The following is a 26,438-nucleotide window of genomic DNA, read 5'->3' as shown; positions in this document are numbered from 1 at the left end:
TACAGGTGCATCTTAATAAATTAGAATGTCGTGGAAAAGTTTGTTTATTTCAGTAATTCAACTCAAATTGTGAAACTCGTGTATTAAATAAATTCATTGTACACAGACTGAAGTAGTTTAAGTCTTTGGTTCTTTTAATTGTGATGATTTTGGCTCACATTTAACAAAAACCCACCAATTCACTATCTCAACAAATTAGAATACTTCATAAGACCAATAAAAAAACATTTTTAGTGAATTGTTGGCCTTCTGGAAAGTATGTTCATTTACTGTACATGTACTCAATACTTGGTAGGGGCTCCTTTTGCTTTAATTACTGCCTCAATTCGGCGTGGCATGGAGGTGATCAGTTTGTGGCACTGCTGAGGTGGTATGGAAGCCCAGGTTTCTTTGACAGTGGCCTTCAGCTCATCTGCATTTTTTGGTCTCTTGTTTCTCATTTTCCTCTTGACAATACCCCATAGATTCTCTATGGGGTTCAGGTCTGGTGAGTTTGCTGGCCAGTCAAGCACACCAACACCATGGTCATTTAACCAACTTTTGGTGCTTTTGGCAGTGTGGGCAGGTGCCAAATCCTGCTGGAAAATGAAATCAGCATCTTCAAAAAGCTGGTCAGCAGAAGGAAGCATGAAGTGCTCCAAAATTTCTTGGTAAACGGGTGCAGTGACTTTGGTTTTCAAAAAACACAATGGACCAACACCAGCAGATGACATTGCACCCCAAATCATCACAGACTGTGGAAACTTAACATTGGACTTCAAGCAACTTGGGCTATGAGCTTCTCCACCCTTCCTCCAGACTCTAGGACCTTGGTTTCCAAATGAAATACAAAACTTGCTCTCATCTGAAAAGAGGACTTTGGACCACTGGGCAACAGTCCAGTTCTTCTTCTCCTTAGCCCAGGTAAGACGCCTCTGACGTTGTCTGTGGTTCAGGAGTGGCTTAACAAGAGGAATACGACAACTGTAGCCAAATTCCTTGACACGTCTGTGTGTGGTGGCTCTTGATGCCTTGACCCCAGCCTCAGTCCATTCCTTGTGAAGTTCACTCAAATTCTTGAATCGATTTTGCTTGACAATCCTCATAAGGCTGCGGTTCTCTCGGTTGGTTGTGCATCTTTTTCTTCCACACTTTTTCCTTCCACTCAACTTTCATTTAACATGCTTGGATACAGCACTCTGTGAACAGCCAGCTTCTTTGGCAATGAATGTTTGTGGCTCCTTGTGAAGGGTGTCAATGATTGTCTTGTGGACAACTGTCAGATCAGCAGTCTTCCCCATGCTTGTGTAGCCTAGTGAACCAAACTGAGAGGCCATTTTGAAGGCTCAGGAAACCTTTGCAGGTGTTTTGAGTTGATTAGCTGATTGGCATGTCACCATATTCTAATTTGTTGAGATAGTGAATTGGTGGGTTTTTGTTAAATGTGAGCCAAAATCATCACAATTAAAAGAACCAAAGACTTAAACTACTTCAGTCTGTGTGCATTGAATTTATTTAATACACGAGTTTCACAATTTGAGTTGAATTACTGAAATAAATGAACTTTTCCACGACATTCTAATTGATTGAGATGCACCTGTATATAATTGTCAGTTAAAATTAATATCCAAGGACATGCATGTTGTTATTTTCTACCATGTTATGCCAGTGGATGGCAACAAGTTACTGTCTTTATGAGTGAATCATTGAACCATTCAGTCAACCAATTAGTTTAAAAACTTGTTTTATTCAGGAACGAATCAAGTGACTGGCTGCTTCCAAAAATGCATACTCTCTGAATAAGTACTTCTAATAGTAATTAAGTATTATTTATAAGTTCTACTATTTAGACATACTACTGTTTTTACATACTGTTCCCCCCCCCATATATAGTAAGGAAACAGGCATATTCGGATGCAACCTCTGTACTTATGAGTGAATCACAGAAACATTTAGTCAGCCTATTTGTTAAAAAATATTGATTCAATCAGAAATAAAACAATCGGCGTTATGAGTGAATAACTGAATCATTAGTTAACCAATTCATTCAAAATACAGGCTGCATTTGAAATTGCATATTTACATACTATATATATAGGCGAAAAACAGTATGTGTAAAGAGTAGTATGTCAGAATTCACAGTGAAAGTCCCTTTAACGAGCCGATCTTGCTACATGCCCTCATTAGTACTCTAATGCATTATTTTCTGTGGCCACAGCAATAATATTTCTTATGAGTTGATATGAAATTACACTGAATGTTCACTGGACAAACAGATTAGTTGATTGTAATATTGATTCTGCGACAGTTACTTCTGGCAGCTGATCTAAATATTTATAATTAAAGATATCCAGTTATGATTCATTATTCATATTTTCCTTTTGAGCTTATTTGCTACAACCTTGACATGGAATCTGCTCAAATACATTGGGATTCACTCCAATACTAATTAATACTGCACCGAGCAAGCTAAATATTGAAAACATAATTGAATACTATATAATTAATACAATATCTAACAATGTGCTTAACTTGCAAGGGGTTACCATCAAAAAGTTGGAATGCAAATTTATTTGAGCTGATTACATGTCATTTTGGTGAAAATTATTGCTAAAGAGCAAATACATCAACAGTTTTTTGAAGAAAATAAGTGAAATAAGACATTGTTTTTACTGTGGAAACACAGTGCTGGTGTATTGCATTTAGCATTGCTTCTACCGTGCACCTCACTGTGGCATGAATTCTCTTCCTTTAATACTATACACAAAATAGGAAAGAAATCTAGGCGTAAACATGTATTTATTTATTTTTTTATTGCACCATAATATGACAGATTTTGTAAGTTAAAATTAGCTCAGGTCTTCAGGGAGTGACAATCTCAGAGACAGTGGATGACTGAGAAGCAGTAGCTATATCAGATCCAATGGCAGTTGAGAGGCAGCAGCCTTCTGATATTCAAGGGCAGACTCAGAGACAGTGGCAGCTTCAGAGGTACTGTCAGTTTCTGAGGTAGAGTCAGTCTCAGAGGCACTGGTAGGCCATAGTGTCAGTCTGAGAGGCAGTCTCAATCTGAGAGGAGTGTCATCTTTGATATCATTAAGCATATTTCATCTAAATGAGTCACGTGTGCCAGTTCAAGAAAATCCACAACATAATCCTCAATGGAATGTGTACCTTGGCGGAGAAACATCATCTTTACTGCTGGATCCATTATCGGCGAAGTTTTCTGTTACGGACTGCTCAGAGACTGAGTGAGCATCCAAATGCAGTGTTTATTAGGAAAGTGCAGAATCGAAATCAGACAGCAGGCAAGGGTCAACACACAGGCAATCAGTCCGACTAAACAAGAAGGCAGAGAACACAGGCAAAGAGTTAAAAAACCAAGATACATATAAACAGGAGAACCGCACAGAGATGCAGTGTAACACTTACAAGACTTCGCAAAGAATGACAAACTAAACCAGACTTATATAGGGTGAGTAGACAGGGTAAATGAGACACAAGTGCAAACAGTGAGTGTTGATGAGTCCGGGCAAAGGATTATGGGAAATGAAGTTTTTGATGGAGTGTTAGAAGTCTGGGATGGAGTGCCCTCTAGCGAAGCTCACGGGCACTCCAGCTAGAGATCATGACACATAGTAGGAAAAAAAGTGTCAGAGAAAATAAAACTACAAAAATTGTATTTCTTATTTTTATTCGTCTTGTCAGAATACAATTCGTTTAACTTTGACAACACAATAGGGAAAAACGTCTCAGAGAGAGAAAAAAATGTAGGTTGTACAAAAATAGCCTATTAGCTATTTTTATTCGTCTTGTCAAAATACTAAATTTGTTTGACATTTTTCTGTTTACACAATAGGAAAAGTGTCGCAGAGAAAAATAAATAAATACGACATCTTTTATTTAAAATTATAGGCTAAGCAAAATATAAACAAAACCGAGTTGAACTTCCTTCACGGACAGCACATCCACACTTTGCTCCATCCTTATTCTGCTCTGTCACTCATCGACAACCTGCCTGTTCTGTCTGAGGGCCGTATATTTACCACAGGTACAGCCTGCTCTGAGCATTGTTATGCACATTCTGCGCACAGACCACGCAAATAAAATGCGTGACGTTTAAAGCATGCGTGCAGTGCGTGCATAACAGTCCTGAGCGCAAGCTGTACCGGTGGTCAATAAGAATAAATCGCATATATGCTGTTCTAAATGGAAGTCGGGAGCGGGCGGTCTAACAATATCCCGTTCCCGACTTCCATTTAGAACAGCATATCTTTGTTCAAATTTCACCAGAGTTACCGACCGCTACCACGTTTTATTCGGGAATTTAATCCCACGGCACAAAAAATCCGGTCGGGGCCCGCGGTTCCCACCCAAACCATGATCAGCATGGTTTGATGTTTTGGGAACCAGCAGAATCTTCTAGAGTCTAGACAACTGTGCAAAGTCCAGACAAACGTAATATATTGGACTCTTGAGTCAACTGAAATAAGTGCAATTGAGCAGACTGAATATTGTTGTAAAGTGAATCTTGCAGTCGAGCAGAAGGACTATTGCATGCAAAAGAGCAGAGTGAGTTTTAAAGGTAATCAAACAGAATGAGTGTTATGTGGATTCTGAACATTCCAATTTAACCTGCAACGTCACAGTCAGCACCGGACGGATTATGCAAAGCATTCCAGGCACGTGACTATGCTTCATTCATTCATTCATTCATTCATTCTTTTGGCTACCAGCAAAAGAACCAAACCTCAAAAGACATAGAATAAATATAACAACAGGGATTAAAGTGTTCCGTCGCTACGACGGATTTCCGTCAGTTCATAAAGACAGTCATCAGATTCTGAACATTCCAATTTAACCTGCAACGTCACAGTCAGCACCGGACGGATTATGCAAAGCATTCCAGGCACGTGACTATGCTTCATTCATTCATTCATTCATTCATTCTTTTGGCTACCAGCAAAAGAACCAAACCTCAAAAGACATAGAATAAATATAACAACAGGGATTAAAGTGTTCCGTCGCTACGACGGATTTCCGTCAGTTCATAAAGACAGTCATCATTCCTGAATGATTCAGCTGTTCGAACTAATCAGTTGAATGAATGACTCAGTGATAAAATCAGTGACTTACCGCCACCTGCTGGCGGATTTAGTTTCATTTTTAGCGTATAATTTCAGTTATTTAAATCATTTAATATTTCTGTATTCCTTTTTACCTTTGTAATGGCATTATTTTCATCTATGTCAAATTCAAAAATGTATGTTTATAAGCTTCTTAAAATGTCTATTTAAAACAATATAATAAGTAGAATAAGACAAATAAATTACCAATCATATGAAATTAGTACAGAGTACATTAGTACAGAGGTGGCACATAAGAACACAAAAGTGGCTTGTAGGTACATTTTCAGATGTTTAATGAGGCTCAGAGGTAGCATGAGTGCAATTAAATTCATCAATTCATGTGGAGATTAATGTTTTAAATATAAAATTTTGAATACAGAAATATGATTTAAATAACTGAAATTATTAAACTAAATCCGCCAGCAGGTGGCGGCAAGTCCCTAATCTCCTAACCTCCTTCTGGGGAGCCTTTGAAATTAGAAATTAAATTGAAATGCATAATCAGCAGTAAAATGAACTAATAGCCTATTAACAACTGTATAATCTATAACAAGTTATCATCTAAATTTTATAGGGTTAAATTAAAGTATACTGGTTAATACGATTAGTGTTACTACAGTACATCCATGGTAAATGTTTGTAAGGGTGGTGATTTTGGGATTTAATTCTAATTTGATCATTCATGGCACAATCCTGTTTTCTTTGTCAATCTTATTGGGAATATCAAGGCTGCTCATCTGATTTTAAACTAATTATAGTTCGCTTTCACACTGAAAGATCTGCAGCAAGGGGGGAAACAAATTTGAGTTCGATTTAATCGAACCAAACAAGACGAACTTGAAAAAAAAACAAACATTGTAATTGGTCCAGACAAATTTGCAAGTGAACCAGAAATTGTAAACAAAACCACACGTGTGCTAAAGGTCATCCATTCATTGGACAGAAATTCTCAAGCGTACCAGAGATTGTTTGGAACTGGACCGAGACCACCTCTTCAGCTGGGTCTCGGTATGGTTGTTTGATCCGCACCCGAGTGCGATTGCTGTATGAGACACCTGTCCAAAAGATCCGCACCAAGGGGGAAACGAACTTGAGTTAAATTCAATCGAACCAAACAAGACAGGTGTGAATACACCCATAGAGTGATTTGTGACTTGTAACAGATATGTGTGTGTCGAATTTAAAGGGTTAGTTCTTCGATTTAATCGAACCAAACAAGACGAACTTGAAAAAAAAACAAACATTGTATTTGGTCCAGACAAATTTGCAAGTGAACCAGAAATTGTAAACAAAACCACACGTGTGCTAAAGGTCATCCATTCATTGGACAGAAATTCTCAAGCGTACCAGAGATTGTTTGGAACTGGACCGAGAACACCTCTTCAGCTGGGTCTCGGTATGGTTGTTTGATCCGCACCCGAGTGCGATTGCTGTATGAGACACCTGTCCAAAAGATCCGCACCAAGGGGGAAACGAACTTGAGTTCAATTCAATCGAACCAAACAAGACAGGTGTGAATACACCCATAGAGTGATTTGTGACTTGTAACAGATATGTGTGTGTCGAATTTAAAGGGTTAGTTCACCCAAAAATGAAAATTAGCCCATGAATTACTTACCCTCAAGGCATCCTAGGTGTATATGACTTTCTTCTTTCAGACGAATCCAGTCGGAGTTATATAAAAAGATTGACTTTGATCTTCCAAGCTGTTTAATGGCACTCAGAGGGTGTTACAGTTCTTCAGTCCAAAAGAAGTTAAATAAAGTGCATCCATCCATAATAAAAAGTGCCTCACACGGCTCCGGGGGGTGAACAAAGGCCTCCTGTAGCGAATCGATGCATTTCGGTAAGAAAAATAACCATATTCAAAACGTAATATTCCCTTTAATCTAGCTTGCGTTCACTGTTGTACACGGAAGCAACTCTGGGCAGATGACGTATGAGGTCGGCTTTGCGCAAGATGTCAAGGCTATTTACAGATGTTTAATCAAACATGAACTTCCTATGCTATGCTAATAAATTATTCAGCCAGTTTGGTGTAAGCCTACGCTCATATCAATCACTATCTGTAAGCTCCTCTTCTTATGGCGCCCCCCCATAGTCCAAAATATCTTCACAATGGCACAGTTAAAGACAACTTTATAATGTGAACTCACAGTAAAACAAGAGCAGTACATTACTGTGGTGTTAGCATCGTTCTGCTGTTCATTCACAGTCATTTGTAAGAAAATGACCCAGCATGCATTGATTTCACAGCAAATTTATGTCTATAGTAATACATTTTAAAATAATACTCTTGAATCCTGTAAATTCCTTGCACTTTTTTACAGTGTAACCTCAAGCACATCTGTATTTAATAGCGTTTGATCTATTCTGTTCTCATTTTACAGGGAGGTGATTAAATCTGTGCTTTACATTTCTGTGGATGATAATGTAGCGGTTGCCATGGATGCGGAACAAGTGGAGGAGACACATGCACATGCTGTAACATTCTATAAATAGAGGGACAGTAATTAAAGACCTTTAAACGAACCTCTTTAACATCGTGGGGGCATTAACAATTCAAACTGGTGAATGGTGCAATGTGAATTTTGTTGTTGCTGTTTATTTTTGACTAGTTTTATTTGTTCATTGTGAAAGACTGCAGGAGTTTAATCTGTCTTAACTGTCTTTCGCTGGTGAAACACAAACACATACGCTTTGTACACTGCCTGTTCTGTCTTACTATGGGTTTGCACCTATTAATCATTCATTTCTGTAATCAGCCACTGATTGTGAAGTGTTTGTGCTGTTATCTTCTGCTGCTGTGGAATTATAATTATAATTATTTATATTAATTTTAATTAATATTAAAAAATATATATATATTAATAGTATAATTATAATTATAATAATTAATATACATTTTAATTATTTTTTTATTTATTAAAAATATAATACTTGTAAGGGTACAAATACACTTGTAAGAGCTAGTGGTCACAAAGGAAAGTAAATATTTAAAGAGATATTTTTTTGCAAATCTTAATATACTTTTCACATTTTTGTTTCATTAGTTATTTTGGGGTTCGTATTATTATTATGGACTGTTCCATGGTGAATAATTTTTTCCCAAAATGCTAGAGACATCAGGATATCTAGATAGCGATGGGAAGTTCGGATATAATGTAATGTTGGATTTGTTCTTTGTTGTATTATATTTAGGAGTTCTCAAAGTGATTTCCCCATCATGCAGATAAAGTTTAAAGCATTAACCAACTCTTCATTACCACATTTAATGTAATGGAAAAGAACCATCACAGAAATTCACAAATGTATAAATTGAAAGAAAAGCTACAATTTGAGACCAGAAAAGCATCAGGTAACTGTATGAGAAATACATCAATAAATACAGTCATAAAGAAAGAAAGAACGAAAGTGTCAGGGAACTGGAGAGACATGAGGCGAGGACTCAAGATGCAGGAAGTCTGGGCTTTATTAGAAGTAAAATGAACAAAGCAAACAAAAACTACCCTCAGGGGGAAAAACAGTCAGGCAGGCCAGGACACTAGATGAACTCTTTTGGTGCGAGGCCAGCGTGAGAACAGATGGCTTGCTATCAGTGTGTGTGTGTGTGTGCTTGTACATTTCTGTGGGTGAATCTTACAGACATAGAATATATTTTGCATTATATTACACTGGATACATTCAGACAAGAGCCAGCTTTTTAATAAGGTTAATGTCAGTGTGGGGTGGGTATTAACATTTTTGTTTGGGCAAGTTGTTTAACTAAAAAGATGTTCATATTTAACTTGTCTCCATGTTGTTCCAAACCTGCTTTGTTTCATCTGTGGAAAACAAAAAGAGGTATTTTGAAGACTATGGTCGCTCTTTTCATGCAATTAATTTACAGTGAGTGACAATAGTTAATGCATAAGATACTTAAGATTATACACAAACACACACACACGAGTTTCTGCATTTATTAAAGTATGTGTACTTTCCTCAGTATTGTTTGCTGTGAACACATACAGTATAACACTATATATAACGTACATTAAATATATATCATATAATTAATAAGCAAACATTATTTCATAGTAGTATTGTTAAGATTCACAATTTATTATTATTCTTTTTTTAATTGTTCAGATTCTTGTTTTAATTGTGTTTGTTTAATTTGGCTTAGTTTTTGATTTATTTAGTTTCATACTTTTGTTCTGTTTCAGAAAGTGAATAATAAACTGTAACTGCATAACTATAACAAGTACATAGTATGTACATGAGGAACATGACTGTAAAACAAAGTGCTACCATAAATTCTAAGCTTCCCTCCACTTTTTGAAAATGGCTTTTATTGGTTTTGCTGAATTTTCCATCATTTTGATTGTAGAATGGCAGTGGTGAGATGACGGAGGTGGAGCCGGCGTTGGATTTTGCGTCATCAGGTCGATCCGGTCGACGTAATGCTCTGCCTGACATCCTGGGTTCTCCTGCCGGTGTCAATCCCTCGGACCTGCCCCTCAAATTAGCCGAGCTCTCTCTCACAGGTCAGCCAGATTCTCTGAGACACACCCACTCACACTCACACACACACACACACGCACTCACACACACACACACACGCACTCACACACACACACACACGCACTCACACACACACACACACGCACTCACACACACACACACACGCACTCACACACACACACACACGCACTCACACACACACACACACGCACTCACACACACACACACACGCACTCACACACACACACACACGCACTCACACACACACACACACGCACTCACACACACACACACACGCACTCACACACACACACACACGCACTCACACACACACACACACGCACTCACACACACACACACACGCACTCACACACACACACACACGCACTCACACACACACACACACGCACTCACACACACACACACACGCACTCACACACACACACACACGCACTCACACACACACACACACGCACTCACACACACACACACACGCACTCACACACACACACACACGCACTCACACACACACACACACGCACTCACACACACACACACACGCACTCACACACACACACACACGCACTCACACACACACACACACGCACTCACACACACACACACACGCACTCACACACACACACACACGCACTCACACACACACACACACGCACTCACACACACACACACACGCACTCACACACACACACACACGCACTCACACACACACACACACGCACTCACACACACACACACACGCACTCACACACACACACACACGCACTCACACACACACACACACGCACTCACACACACACACACACGCACTCACACACACACACACACGCACTCACACACACACACACACGCACTCACACACACACACACACGCACTCACACACACACACACACGCACTCACACACACACACACACGCACTCACACACACACACACACGCACTCACACACACACACACACGCACTCACACACACACACACACGCACTCACACACACACACACACGCACTCACACACACACACACACGCACTCACACACACACACACACGCACTCACACACACACACACACGCACTCACACACACACACACACGCACTCACACACACACACACACGCACTCACACACACACACACACACTCTCTCTCTCACTCACACACACACACACACACACACACAGATTTGGTGTTCTGTGCGTTAACCTGTCCATTTGCTCTGCAGACGGTCCCGGAGGAGCTCAGTCTCCAACATCACTGGAGGCTCCACTCCCTCCAGAGAGCTCAGAGGAGAAACAGGGATCCTGAAAACTCCTCCTCACCTCCTGTCCAACATCACTAATGGAGAGAGAAAGAAAAGCAAATATAAAGATGACGATACCTCAGGGACAGACTAACATTTGGATTACTGCACATGCAATGGCCCTGTGTCTAATGACACACTTGCGGGTGGACTTGCAGACTCAGCCTGTGTGTCTGTTGTTTCAGTGAGACGAGGGCAGATGTCTCCGATTACTCGGTCATTGTTCAAATGGTGTTGTCTGTCTATGGCCAGTTGAACTCTCATTGCAGACTGGGCAGGTAGGAGTAACATTAAGAGACCAGAAACATCAGAATGTGGCTTTCAAGCCACCAGTGTTGTTATTTTTAACTAAAACTAAAATATTAAATATAAAAAAAAAATTGGTCCCACTTTATACTAGGTGTCTTTAACTACTATGTGCTCATGTCAAAAACAAAACAAAAACACACAAAAATAACTTATGTTAATTTTTGCTTCGTTTTGCATTTAATTGTAGATGAAACTACATAAATTAAATACAGATACAATTACAGGAAGGTATTTTTAAATGCAAGCACAAAACTAAAAACATGTATTGTATCAAATGATTAATTTAAATACATAAAGACACTTAATATACTATAAAGTGGGTCCATCATTTTTGTTAAGTGAATTCAAATGATTAATACATAGTAGGCTATATAAATAATACTGCACTGGAAGCCATTGTCATAAATGATAAAAAAATTAATAAAAGGAATTGTTTCATACATGTGATATTTCAAAATCATTTTATTTCAAATAGACAGGCAAATGAAAGTGGATGGAGTAGCTGTAGCATGTCAAAATGTAAAATGGGCATCAGTCAACTAAGGCATGTCTCAGTGTAGAGCTCTGGTCATTATGATGGACGTGGTCTAGTTTCATGATGTAGGTGAAACGCAAAGTTATCATTTTCATTTCAACTTTATTGATGAACATGAGCAGGCAGTCATTGATGATACATCTGTGCATTTAGCAAGCCATGTGGAGAACAGACACACACAGACACACATCAAGACCAGAGACTAAGAATCTCTGAAGTGAAGGGACGTATAAACCAGAGCTGGGTTTCTCAAAGGCATCGTTAGCATAAGTAGATCATAGAAACCACTGGCACGAATTATCTCTACTATCCACTAATGCAGCCCAGGGGTCTCATTTATGAAAGTTGCGTACGCACAAAATGGGCATAGAAGTATGCGTAAGCAATTTTCTATGCTTTTTGAGAAAAGTTCTGAAGTAAACAACGATTTTAAACTCTGTTTTCAGAGTTTAAAATCTACTTCGATATCATGGCAAACACTGCTGGATTCAGTGGTCGAACGGTTAATTGTCCGGCTTGAATAGGTCCAAAGATAATAGCTTACTGTACAACCACAGCTGCATGTGTTGATGTGGTGTGAAGGCATCTCCACAACATTATGAAAAATGCCACTGTATTTGAAGGATACAGCTTGAAGAAAACTGTAAGATTTGCACGTTTCCTTTTTAAAACATGTTGTCAGTGACGTGCCGAGTCAGACCATTGTATTTGCAATGCAATAAATATAGGCCTGTCTGTTTCCACTAAAGATAGCTAAAAGATGTTCACCTTATCAGCAAAACTGCATAAATGACATTTTATTTGAATTGTTTAAAACAACTGGAATACTATTTGGCCGGTGGAAAAGAATGAGATCAACTCTATTTCTAAAGTTTTTATCTGAGAACTATTTTAAACAGTTTTGTTTTTATGGATATTTTTGATATATTTATTCTAAAACATAACAAGGATACTGGATGATTTTTAGCAATAAAAATTGTGTATGGCACAAATAGTCCGTATTTCATATTCCCTTAATGTCTTTTATCTTTGGCGGTGTTAAACATGGTGTCACGTGGATGGGAATATGCATAGAAATGATATGCAGATGAGGTTATGCATAGTAAAACTAGGTGTTGTAAGCTCCATATATGGTGATTTCAGGGAGGAGTCGGGGTGGAGATGCACCTACTCACAATCTTCCCCTGACTGGGATTTATAAAGGGATTTTGCCCAGATTCTGAGATTATTAGTTAAGAATTAGTCATTAATTAACTCATAATTTATAAAGCATTGACCCTACATTAATAGACATTATTAGTAAGCAGTTTATAAATACAGCTATACATGCTTAAAGGCATAAATAGTCCTCACTTTAGATGAGCTCACAAAAACACTACTAAATGTTTTAGAACTATCTGAATTAATCATGAATTACAGTAGGAATACCTGTTAATAAAGCATTTATTAACACACTATTACTATAAGTCTAAATAAAATGATATATAAATGTACATTTAAATAGTTTATTAATCATTTACTTACACTTTCTAAATGATCTTATGAACCACTGACAACTCCTAAATAACTGGTTTGTAAATAATGCAATACATAATTTAGAATTGATAAATTGATCATTAATAAAGCATGAAAATACTATTATCAAACACATTATAGATATGCTTATAAATCAAAATCAAAGCAGTTATAGCTGTATTTATAAACTGCTTACTAATGTCTATTAATATGGACAATGCTTTATAAATTATGAGTTAATTATGTACTAATGCTTCACTAATGATCCATAGCGTGCAGTTATTATAAAGTGTGTAACCCTGGTCTGTCCTGCTTCATTAATTATCTTTTCGCACATCTGAATATGTGTCATGGCACCTGTGTATTATAAAAGCTTTCTTTTAATCTTAAATATCACAGTTATGGAGTATAATAATCAGAGTGGCATTTTAGACTTTTGAAAGAGGCAGGTTTCCTTTAACAGAGATTTTAAAGTGGTTGAAAGACTTGTGTGAAATATTTGTTTATTGACAGTAAACAGTGATAGTGTGTCATCAGCGTATGTTGAGGGAACTGTCTCAGTCACTGCTGTTGCCGACACATTGTGCATCGCGTCTGAAACACAGCTTTCAGTGTCACATTCTGCCAGTCAGCAGCTTGAGACAGACGTCTGTTCACAGCTATTAGCACATCAACAGACGTGCCTAACAGTCTAGAGACGGCTGCATCACAGACCACAGACGTGACATTACACTCTAAAAAATGCTGGGTTAAATATAACCGAGCGCTGGGTTAAAAAGGGACAAACCCAGCTATTGGGTTGTTTTGACTCAAAACAACCCAACCGCTGGGTCAAAACAACCCAACCGCTGGGTCAAAACAACCCAACCGCTGGGTCAAAACAACCCAACCGCTGGGTCAAAACAACCCAACCGCTGGGTCAAAACAACCCAACCGCTGGGTCAAAACAACCCAACCGCTGGGTCAAAACAACCCAACCGCTGGGTCAAAACAACCCAACCGCTGGGTCAAAACAACCCAACCGCTGGGTCAAAACAACCCAACCGCTGGGTCAAAACAACCCAACCGCTGGGTCAAAACAACCCAACCGCTGGGTCAAAACAACCCAACCGCTGGGTCAAAACAACCCAACCGCTGGGTCAAAACAACCCAACCGCTGGGTCAAAACAACCCAACCGCTGGGTCAAAACAACCCAACCGCTGGGTCAAAACAACCCAACCGCTGGGTCAAAACAACCCAACCGCTGGGTCAAAACAACCCAACCGCTGGGTCAAAACAACCCAACCGCTGGGTCAAAACAACCCAACCGCTGGGTCAAAACAACCCAACCGCTGGGTCAAAACAACCCAACCGCTGGGTCAAAACAACCCAACCGCTGGGTCAAAACAACCCAACCGCTGGGTCAAAACAACCCAACCGCTGGGTCAAAACAACCCAACCGCTGGGTCAAAACAACCCAACCGCTGGGTCAAAACAACCCAACCGCTGGGTCAAAACAACCCAATAGCTGGGTTTGTCCCTTTTTAACCCAGCGCTGGGTTATATTTAACCCAGTATTTTTTAGAGTGTACAAACGGGACGAGCCGTGACTGATCAGCTTGAGCTTTGTACGTAGTGTAATTAGGGTAGGATGAGGATTATTTGAATTTATTTATACATTTGGGAGATTAAATGTCCTAACATGTTTATAATCAACATTTTACAAGTGCAAACTACATCAGGTTGTCTGTTTAGACTCTTTATAGTGAATTTCTCAATAATAGTGAATCTTTTAGATAATAGTGAAAGTACCAGAGTTGTTTTGATATGTTTATTGCTCTGTTTGTATGTCTGATTCCGCATATTTAGGCTCAAGCCATAACGAACTCTTTCTTTCTGATATTTTCAGGTGAGCTGCTGTTTTCTAGTCAATCTTTTAATTGAAACTATTTTGAGGGAATATATAGCAACCCCTAATATGTATGTTCTTGGTGTATGTGGACACTTAAGTCACACTTAAAATGTCATTGAATTAGGTTAAAAATATCACAGCAAGTGTCATCTAATCAAATGCTACACAAGACTTCTAATTGACTGGTGTTTTGGTGAGTTTTAATAACTGTATAAAGTCAGGGTTTTTTTCAGAGTAAACACAGAGTCAATCTTTTGTCATGCGTTGAAGAAGTACACTTATTTTCACGTGCTGACTAACATACTAAAGCACGTGAACAAGTATTGAATTAAAATATTTAAATATTTTAATTAAATATTTGTTTTAATTGTAACCATCATTACAAATGTGTAATTACAAATATATTTTAAAATACATGAGATACATGTTTTTTCTTTAAATATTAGTTTACCATAAATGCTCAGTCGGTACAGTTCAGCAGTACACTTAACCATATTTCAAAGATAATAGAAGTAATAAAGAAATCACGGGAACACTTTAGTTTAGGAACCCATTATCACTATCAACCAGTTGCTTATTAGCATGCATATTATTAACATATCATCTGTTTATTAGTACTTATAAAGCACTTATTCTGCATGACTATATTCTACGTCCCTAATCCTAACCAATATCTAAACTTAACAACTACCTTACTAACTATTAATAAGCAGTAATTAGGAGTTTATTAAGGCAAAAGTTGTAGTTAATAGTTTGTTAATAGTGAGAATTGGACCTTAAAATAAAGTGTGACCGAAAGTCATACTTAAGTGGGTCATAAAAAGCACTCTCATGCATAAAATAAAATATACTCTTAATATAAATTTAAACTAGAATACATTTTCATAAAAAAACATGCAGTTATGTGTTTTAAAATATATATAAGTATATTATTTTTTAACACTAAGTAGCTACTCTCTTTTTTTTTAAGTATACCAAAAGTGTACTTCTTTTTCACAAGGGAATACTTTTTTTTTTAGCCATATTATCATTTCAAACCTGAATGTTTGCTTGAAAATGTGCTTTCCTTTCTTTAAAATAAACAATACTTGCTTTGATATTTTGTGTGTACTGCAGCAGGATTCACAGAGATATTTTTTTAGGTGTGGTGTAAATGTCCAAAACATTTTTGAAGCCACTGTACGTGGCTCTCGTCTGAGCGTTTGACCTTTCAAATGAATTTCTATCACAAAATAAATGACAGAGAATGATGGGAAGACTCGTTGACTCTTACTTGTAATCCGCTGCGACTTGTCTGGACTTCTGCAAACTTGAAGAAAAAATGTTGTCAAACAAGTCGAACACACACTGAACAAACAGCATGCCCTGCATGAGCATACACACATGAAAATTGGTCTTATACATGTTCATGTTCATTATATTCATGCAATAGAACAATGTCTCAATAATAATGCCAGTATTGCTGGATGATGTTGTCATATTACGGGATGGTATTGCAAATTAAGAGTGCTTTCATGGCAGTTTCATGTGCATTTCCACATTTGTACTCTAGATGGAGACTTTCCTCTTTCTCACACACTGAGACATGTTTACTCTTATTACACAGCTGTGGAAGAAACCAGATTTAATCACAGAGAAAAAAAAGACACTGGGGAGGATATTAAACTGTCATAAGTTGGACAGTTGACATCAGTAATATGAGCATGTATGTGAATGAAATACATTAGATAATGACTCACCGGGCTGTTGTTTGTACTCTGTTCCTTTAGTAGAAGTGTGTGTTTGGAGAACAGTAAAGCGGCTCTGTGAGACTCTCCCCCTGCTGATGTGTTTCTAGACTTAGTCTTGTCTAGACTAGTGTCTGCTATTTACCAGTCTTTTTGTCTTACGCATTGCCACAGCCGCATCAGTACAGCTAGACACTGGGGAGGATATTAAACTGTCATAAGTTGGACAGTTGACATCAGTAATATGAGCATGTATGTGAATGAAATACATTAGATAATGACTCACCGGGCTGTTGTTCCTTTAGTAGAAGTGTGTGTTTGGAGAACAGTAAAGCGGCTCTGTGAGACTCTCCCCCTGCTGATGTGTTTCTAGACTTAGTCTTGTCTAGACTAGTGTCTGCTATTTACCAGTCTTTTTGTCTTACGCATTGCCACAGCCGCATCAGTACAGCTTCCCCTAAAACAAAACCAAAAATCTGTTCCTATTAGAATATGTTATATTGGATTTCAAACATGCAAATGATTGTGTGTTAAAGTAGCACTTTCTGATAATAAACGATTTAACAATAAAAACTACGTTTCCTAATATCCCAGGAAAGGTCACAGCAGTGACCTGCTGACCCCCCCCCCCCACATGTCAGAAAAAAAAATCAAACTAAAAATACAAAATCACTAAGTTTGAAAAATGATCACCCCCTCCTGAAAATGACTTTTCAATAAACTCAATCAGGTGCCGCTGATCACCTTCTCAATGGCAGACAAAGCTATTTGACTTTCAACTGTGATCACATGTGCTCATTTTGATCAGCTCTGCATGAAAAGAGCTTTTCTGGAGCATTCCAGTCCTTGCTAGTGCAACTGAAGCAAACAATCAACTACGGGCTGCAAGACTCTAGGCGCGTTTCCATTACCCTTCAAATTGCACAAATTGAAATTGCGAATTGAAAATATGCCCAATGGAAACGCGTCAATTTCGCAAAAACGCCCATATAGCGCAAAAAAGTTTTTCCGCTCGCATGAGGTGGTTTTTCAGGCAATGCGAAAAAGGATTAATTCGCAAAACTGCAATGGAAACGGCTTTTTCGCATTTACAGGTCACATGGTGTATGTAAAAAGTCATATGATCATTCTTCAGTGTACTATAACCTCCAAGAAACACTTCATAAGTGGCCGCGCTCCAGTATAAGGGGCTTTCTCTACCATTAATGCTTTGACAATTTACATTGCACACGTCTGCGGTGCAGTGTGGCTCTGATACGGTCACTGAAGCTGATTGCGGCCACTCAATGCTTGTGTTAATGTTTTTATACAGTCTATGGTTTATTCCAGCCGAGCCACACACGTTTCTGAAGCGGCTCTCTTTGCTGCTTCTGTAAAGATACACGCATAAGCCTCCTTTGAATAAATATAGCCAAAATCAGTCAAAATCCCACCAAAATCCGTTGCCATGACTTATCGCCAGGGGCAAAAGGTTACGTTTCAGCCGCATGACATTGGTTAATGGAAACGCCGTCATTTCGCAATACTTTTTTATCGACATTCAGAAAATATCACCAAAGTTTTGCACAAATCTGTAATGGAAACGCGCCTACTGTCAAAAGATCTCTGGGATAAAGTTGTGGACAGGCACAAGTCAGGAGATGGAGACCAAAACATTTCAAAGGCTTTATCAATGCCTAGAAGCACAGTGAAGTCTGTTATTAAGAAGTAGAAGGTATTTGATAAAAACACAGAGCCTCCCTGGATCAGGACGTCGCTCCAAACTGATGAAAGAGCCGAAACTGCTCAGAGAGGCGACCAAGCGACTCTGAAGCAGCTGAATTTATGATAAAGAGTGATCACTGTGTGCATGTGACTCCAATATCACAAATCCTCCACAAATATGGCTTGTATTGTATGGGAGGGTTGCAAGAAAAAAGCCACTCCTCAAGAAAGGCCGCATGCATTCAGACTGAGCTTTACCAAAACACACCTAGAAGATTCTGAGGCAGATGAGACTAAAACTGAATTATCTGGCCTCAACACCAAACGATATGTCTGGCAGAAATCCAGTACAGCTCAGCATCCAGATAACAGCATTCCTGCAGTAAAGCATGGAGCTGGAGATGTCCTGTTATGGGCTGTTTCTCTGCAGCAGGGACTGGAGCTCGTGTCAGGATAGAAGGAAACATGGATGGAGCAAAATACTGTCAAATTCTTGAGGAAAGTCTGCTGCCCTATGCCAGAAAGTTGTTAATGGGAAGAAGGTTTACCTTCCAACATGACAATGACCCAAAGCACACAGCAAAACTGAGCACACAGTGGCTGAAGGAGAAAGAGCTGAATGTTCTTGCATGGCCTCGTCAGAGCCCAGACTTAAACCCCACTGAAAATCTGTGCCATTACATGAAGACTGCAGTCCACAAACGCTCACCATCACATTTAACTGAACTTGAGCAGTTCTGAAAAGAAAAGCGGGCACATATTGAAGTCTAGATGTGCAAAGTTAGTAGAGACAAATCCCAACAGACTAAAGCAGAAGGTGGTTCAACAAAATACTAGAGTGATCCTTTTTTCAACTTAGTGATTCTGTTTTTTAATTATGTATTTATTTATTTATATATTTTTCTGACATGTTGGTGTTCTATGTTTCACTTGGATGTCATAAGTTACACTTAAATACAAATACAGCTGGATAAAACAAAAACTGTGTCCGTCTTCATTTCATGCTGCAAAACAACAAAATATGATTATTTTAAAGCGGGTGATTCTTTTCTATACCCACTGTAGCTATTTTGATACAACATGACAGAAGGATCACTTCTGAGACATTATACAGTTCTTTAATTACTGTGAAATTATTCTCCCCTGAAAGTTGACACAGTCTCAGTCATGCAAGGCAGTGTCTCAGTGGGCACGGTTGCTATGTAACTTGTTGCTATAGTAACATGTTCTTTGAATGCCGTCTCATCCAGAAGGAGCTCACTATTTTGGAGAGCTGCTCGGGACATTTACACATCATTAGCTCTCAGTTTCTTCATTTCATTAACATACCTGTACATAAAACTCACTGTTTAGCCTTCCTTTCAAATATACCTGATATATATACAGTGGTGTGAAAAAGTGTTGGCCCCCTTCCTGATTTCTTATTTTTTTGCATGTTTGTCACACTTTAATGTTTCAGATCATCAAACAAATTTAAATATTACACAAAGATAATGCAAGTAAATACAAAATGCAGTTTTTAAATGATGATTTCATTTATTAAGGGAACAAAGCTGTCCAAACCTATGTGGCCGTACGTGAAAAATTAATTGCCCCCTTCTGTTAAATCATGAAAGAACTCTTTTTTCCCTTAATAAAATAAATAATCATTTAAAAACGGCATTTTGTATTTACTTGCATTATCTTTGTGTAATATAAAAATTTGTTTGAGGATCTGAATCTTTTAAGTGTGACAGATATGCAAAAAATTAAAAAAAACTGGAAGGGGGCCAACACTTTTTCACACCACTGTATATATTTATATATATATAAAACTTGTAAATTATGCTGTTTAGGAGTGATTTCAACCTGATCTGGGCCTTAATGGCAGTCATTAATGTGACCGTGTTTTGCAGTCATAAGTGAAAATAGATCATGTAGACCTCATGAAGGACAGGTTACCTGGCACAATATATTTACAGTTTTCCCTCTAACATTAGACAATATGTTTATGATATTATTAATAATCAATGTTTAAAATTCCACCTATAGTCATTTTTTATTAAATTTTTATTAAACTTTCATTTTATAGACTGTTACTCCTGTATTTTTAATTTCTTTTTCAGTGTTGAAGTAAATTTCTTTTCAACAGTTTTGCCCAACTCATCCAAAACCAGAGCAGGCACAGGGAGTCATTAATGAGTCTGATTCACAACCTGATTCAGACTCCGTGACCTGCAATCAAACCCACAAGCCCTTCAGAAGTCCCTCGTGTGGCGTGTTTACATCCTTTCAGCGTTTGACTCAACAGATCAAACCATTCCTGATGGAGTGGGCAGAGCAAACACTCACTGTGGCACTAATTACTGGCAGAGGACGATCTGAATAGATTTTGCTCATGTTTGCATATATTTTTATATTATAAAACCGTTTCAAAAAGGATTTTTCAAGAGGATTGGATTTGATTTCACTAGTGGTTTTGCTCTTGTAGAAGGTCTCTTTTAGCCTTCCCTCTTCTGTATTTTGGGAAATTCTGGGTGGTGACTTCATCCTTTGTCCTGATTTGGACCACAAAGCTGTGAACAGAGCACACAGACACAGACACACAGACAGAGACAGAGACAGAGACAGACACACACACACACACACACACACACACACACACACAAACACACAAAAACATTAAGAATCAAAGTAACAAAGTCACACAAAAACACACACACACACTCGCACACAAACACACACACAAACACTCGTGCACACACACTCGCGCGCACACAAAAACACACTCGCACACACACAAACACACTCGCACACACACACAAAAAAATCCCCTAAATAAATTTTTTTGCAATGTTAGCTTTTTGAATTGAGTGAGCCTTGAGTTTAAAATTATGAATAAAAATGTTAAAGTCAAGATTATCTATCTATCTATCTATCTATCTATCTATCTATCTATATATATATATATAAATAAATATTTCATATCCAATGTACATTGTCAAAATGGCCAAATTGTCAACTATGTTACAAACTAACCGCCAGGGAAATCATTGTTTTCTTCAAAATGGTGTTTAATGTTTAAGCTTGGTATCTAGCAGATAAATCACAAAGCAATCATAATCAAGGACCCCAGTTATCTTTTTTATAACATAAGGCACTGCTCATCCTCTCATGGCTTCATCTCATTAGGTGACACCATACTCTGATGCTAATGTGATTCAGCATCACTTGGAATGTCTTGTGTTTCTGACTCTGTTACAAATTGTACATTACTGTACTGACAGCAACCTCCTATAAACAAGTGTGCAACTAATATGAAATGAAAGGCTAGTCCGAGCATATTAGCAGTGAGCACTAAAGTGTTACTCACAGTCATTTGTACTTGTTGCAAAGATCAAAGGACCACAGATTCAAACAAGTAAAAAAACACATTAGTCAATAGAATTAAAAAGAAACAGCCCAGACTATTTGAACAGATCTATTTAAAATAGCAACTTCTGATTAAAAGAATGTGTAGCACTTAATATTGCCAGTAGGTTAGATCTGAAACTGTAGAGCATAAATCAAACCGACAGCACATTACTTATGCTCTTTCTAGCATCCTCCCTCCACAAAGTGACATGTTAGTCCAATTTATTTTCAAATATAGACAGAAATTCTGTAGCTTTCTAGTTCCATTTCTGCAAAAGAAAAAAAAAAACGTGTCAAACTCCAGAAACAAACAAGGCAACTTTATTTGTATGGTCTCTGTACGCAGACCCAGAGGAAAACAATGATTCTGTGTTGAGTTGACAGCTCTGAAAGCTCCTCTAATCATTCTAATATGCTGATTTGCTGCTCAATAAACATTATTATCCATATGAAAATAGCTCAGCTCTGCTTAAGGAAACTTACTGTTTATACACACACATTTACAATGCAATTAAATAAAAATAAATACATTCATTCATTTATTTGGGCAAAGTAACAACCATCAAAACTTAATGCAAAAGGTTTCTACACCTTAATAGGGCTTAGGACGTTCAGTTGTCATGAATACTGACTGCTATAACCAGCACATAGTGGGCATCTTCTGTGTAACATAATGAGCCCGAAAGAATCCCACTGACCCTGCGGGACACAGCTGAAATGGCCTGTGCTGATAAAAAATGGGTCACATACACACTAGCTTTCCCTTTTCCTCCCTTCCTTCCAGATGCAGTTTCCTTTGTTAGTAGACATCATATTATAGTGTGTTAACTCTCATACGGTTTTACCATTCAGGCTTTGTGACATTGTCAACGTGTCAAACTCCAGAAACAAACAAGGCAACTTTATTTGTATGGTCTCTGTACGCAGACCCAGAGGAAAACAATGATTCTGTGTTGAGTTGACAGCTCTGAAAGCTCCTCTAATCATTCTAATATGCTGATTTGCTGCTCAATAAACATTATTATCCATATGAAAATAGCTCAGCTCTGCTTAAGGAAACTTACTGTTTATACACACACATTTACAATGCAATTAAATAAAAATAAATACATTCATTCATTTATTTGGGCAAAGTAACAACCATCAAAACTTAATGCAAAAGGTTTCTACACCTTAATAGGGCTTAGGACGTTCAGTTGTCATGAATACTGACTGCTATAACCAGCACATAGTGGGCATCTTCTGTGTAACATAATGAGCCCGAAAGAATCCCACTGACCCTGCGGGACACAGCTGAAATGGCCTGTGCTGATAAAAAATGGGTCACATACACACTAGCTTTCCCTTTTCCTCCCTTCCTTCCAGATGCAGTTTCCTTTGTTAGTAGACATCATATTATAGTGTGTTAACTCTCATACGGTTTTACCATTCAGGCTTTGTGACATTGTCACCAGATTTTTCTGACCTGTTGTACAGAATTGATAAATCAGTTAGTCAGGGCCTGGTCATATCGCCTGCTCTTTGGCAGCCATGGTTAAGCCTATGTTTAGAGTTTCACTGTAAAATTACTGTAAACCTATGGCCCAGGCTTCTTCTGATATAATAATGTCCTATGGAGTTTGCATACAATGAATACATTTTATGTTTGATTTCATGTACATTGTTTTGGGTCACCATTGCATATCCAAGGTGCTAGAGTACACCATCTCAGCATTTCCCTTCATGCTTTGTCCCACACAGGCAGGGTTTCTGGTTTGTTGGCATGAAGCAACCAAACACCATCTGTTCCTCCACCATTGTGCCTGGATACAAATACACTTTATATTGATCAGCATTTCTCAGACGATTACATATGGACCATGCAGCAGTGTCTTTGCATGAAAATGATTTGGGGATAATTAGCATCATATATACATGTATATACACATATAAACTGATGAATGGCTTTTGCTAAGGCAGGCGAAACTACTACAAATTGCTCATGCCTCTAGTTTAACAGCTTTAAATCTTTAACTTTAGTGCATAACCTGCTCTGCATTATTTGCGCTTCAGACATGAACTATGAACAAAATCAGCCGCAAAATCAAGAGAATTTACAGTAAATATTCACAACAGCACAATACAGCATTAATGTTCTTCAGTCACAGCTTGTGACATGCAGGTGAAAAACCAGATGGCAGTCTTGGCTTGTAACATGACATGAAATACTGCCAGAAGACAAATCAGTTAATTTAATCAGTTGTTATGGCTATCAGTTTAGTTCAGGTACTGTATGACTATGCATGATTGACAACAACCATCCTTTTTTTTGCTGCCATGAGACTGATCATATTGACTGACACTGACACGATAGATGCATCACTATTTGAAATGCTTGCAACAACATTAAAAGTATAGCTCACCCCAAAAATGTAATTTCTGTCATCATTTACTCGCCCTCAAGCTGTTCCAAAACCTGTATGAGTTTCGTTCCTCGGCTGAACCTAAATGAAGATAGTTTGAAGAATGTTGGTAACCAAACAGTTGATGGCCTCCACTGACGTCCATAGGATTTGTTTCCGTACTATGGAGGTCAGTGGGGACCAGCAGTTGTTTGGTTACCCATATTGTTCAAAATATCTTCCTTTGTGTTCAACAGAAGAAAGAAACTCATAAAGGTTTGAAACAGCTTGATGGCAAGTAAATGATGACAGAATATTAATTTTTGGGGTGAACGATCCCTTTAACTAGACATGGAAATCCCTGTCTGCTGGTAGCAAAATGGCCACTCAAGTAAATTAATAATGAATTGGTTTGAAGGTAGCCTACAGGTATGGAGTAGAAAAATTAATTAAAAGAAAAATGTCATGGCCTACAATCATCTTCATGCTAAAAGTTCTCGATGACAACCAAGAAAATTGGAACAATTATAACTGAGAACTCCTAGAACAATTAAAATGAGATCAGAGGAAAAAGAGACGCACACACACACACACACATGTTGTGTTTCCATGTTTTGTGGGGACATTCCATAGGCGTAATGGTGTTTATACTGTACAAACTGTATGTGCTATTGCCCTACACCAACCCTACCCCTAAACCTACCCCTCACAGGAGACGTTGTGCAGTTTTACTTTCTCAAAAAAACTCATTCTGTATGATTTATAAGCTTGTTTCCTCATGGGGACCTCAAAAATGTCCCCACAAGGTCAAAATGTACTAGTATTACTATCCTTGTGGGGACATTTGGTCCCCATAAAGTGATAAATACCAGGTACACACACACACTATTTTGGACTCCATATCAATTGGAAAACTGTATAGAACATTGGTGCTTGCAAATGAACTAGCAGCTGAGGAAGTTATATGAAGTTATAACTCCACAGGAGCTGCTAAAACAGTTCTACTCGGCCATCATTGAGTCTGTCCTGTGTTCATCCATAACTGTCTGGTTGGGTTCAGCTACCAAATCAGACATCAAGAGACTACAGCGGACAGTCTGGTCTGCCGAGAGTATTTTGGACTCCATATCAATTGGAAAACTGTATAGAACATTGGTGCTTGCAAATGAACTAGCAGCTGAGGAAGTTCAACCTGCCACAGGAGCTGCTAAAACAGTTCTACTCGGCCATCATTGAGTCTGTCCTGTGTTCATCCATAACTGTCTGGTTGGGTTCAGCTACCAAATCAGACATCAAGAGACTACAGCGGACAGTCTGGTCTGCCGAGAGGATTATCGGTGTCCCTCTGCCCAACCTCCAAGATCTTTACACCTCCAAAGTGATAACAAGGGCTAAGAAAATCACTTTGGACCCCTCACACCCAGCCCACTCTCTCTTTGAGCTGTTGCCTTCTGCTCGCCGCTGGAGAGCACCGGCCACCAGAACAGCCGGGCACAAGAACAGGCTATATTCAGCCTGAACAATTACAACTTTCATAACCTACATCGTCCATCATTACTGACACATTTATACATAGCAACTGAAAGTTGTACATTTGTAAATGACATGAACTTGTAACATATCTGTACATTCATTAAAACAATTACATAGGTTTTCTCTCTATATTTATACTCCTATATTATATTGCATTATTTGTTTTTCTTACATAAGTGTTATATTTCATCTCTACTGTGTGTATATATATAGGTCTGCACCATCTGTACTTTCTTCTGCACTGGAAGCTCCTGCCGCCAAGACAAACTTCTTGCGTGTGTAAACATAACTTTGCAATAAAGCTGTAAAATGTGAGTAGACATTATACACCACGGTTCACTATCATCAGCAACCAGCATCACCTGCAGTTACCTAACCGTCTCAATGAACACAAGAGCAGTCTCATCCGACCCAAACCGTTCATCCTCAACAGAAGAGACTATTCAGATATATTCTTTTCTGACGTGGCCTATAATGAATATCAATAGCTGCAAATATGGCAATAAATAACTATTCCCCCGGT

At 38.4% G+C, this 26,438-nt stretch overlaps 1 long non-coding RNA gene across 1 annotated transcript in view; it reads left to right on the top strand.

The window, feature by feature from the left end:
- The window catches only part of LOC107568530 (uncharacterized), a 30,034-nt gene extending 18,747 nt beyond the window's left edge, over positions 1-11,287 (top strand). Inside the window, exons 2-3 of the long non-coding RNA XR_001606773.1 lie at positions 9,478-9,634; positions 10,849-11,287. This is a non-coding gene — a long non-coding RNA (uncharacterized lncRNA). The remainder of the gene's footprint in view (positions 1-9,477; positions 9,635-10,848) is intronic.
- Positions 11,288-26,438: the final 15,151 nt, after the last annotated feature.

Source organism: Sinocyclocheilus grahami, unplaced genomic scaffold (genome assembly GCF_001515645.1).
Source record: "Sinocyclocheilus grahami isolate Dianchi unplaced genomic scaffold, SAMN03320097.WGS_v1.1 scaffold1254.1, whole genome shotgun sequence".
NCBI classification, from domain to species: Eukaryota; Metazoa; Chordata; class Actinopteri; order Cypriniformes; family Cyprinidae; genus Sinocyclocheilus; species Sinocyclocheilus grahami.
The sequence above is the reverse complement of the archived record's forward strand: the minus strand, read 5'-3'. Positions and strand labels throughout refer to the sequence as shown.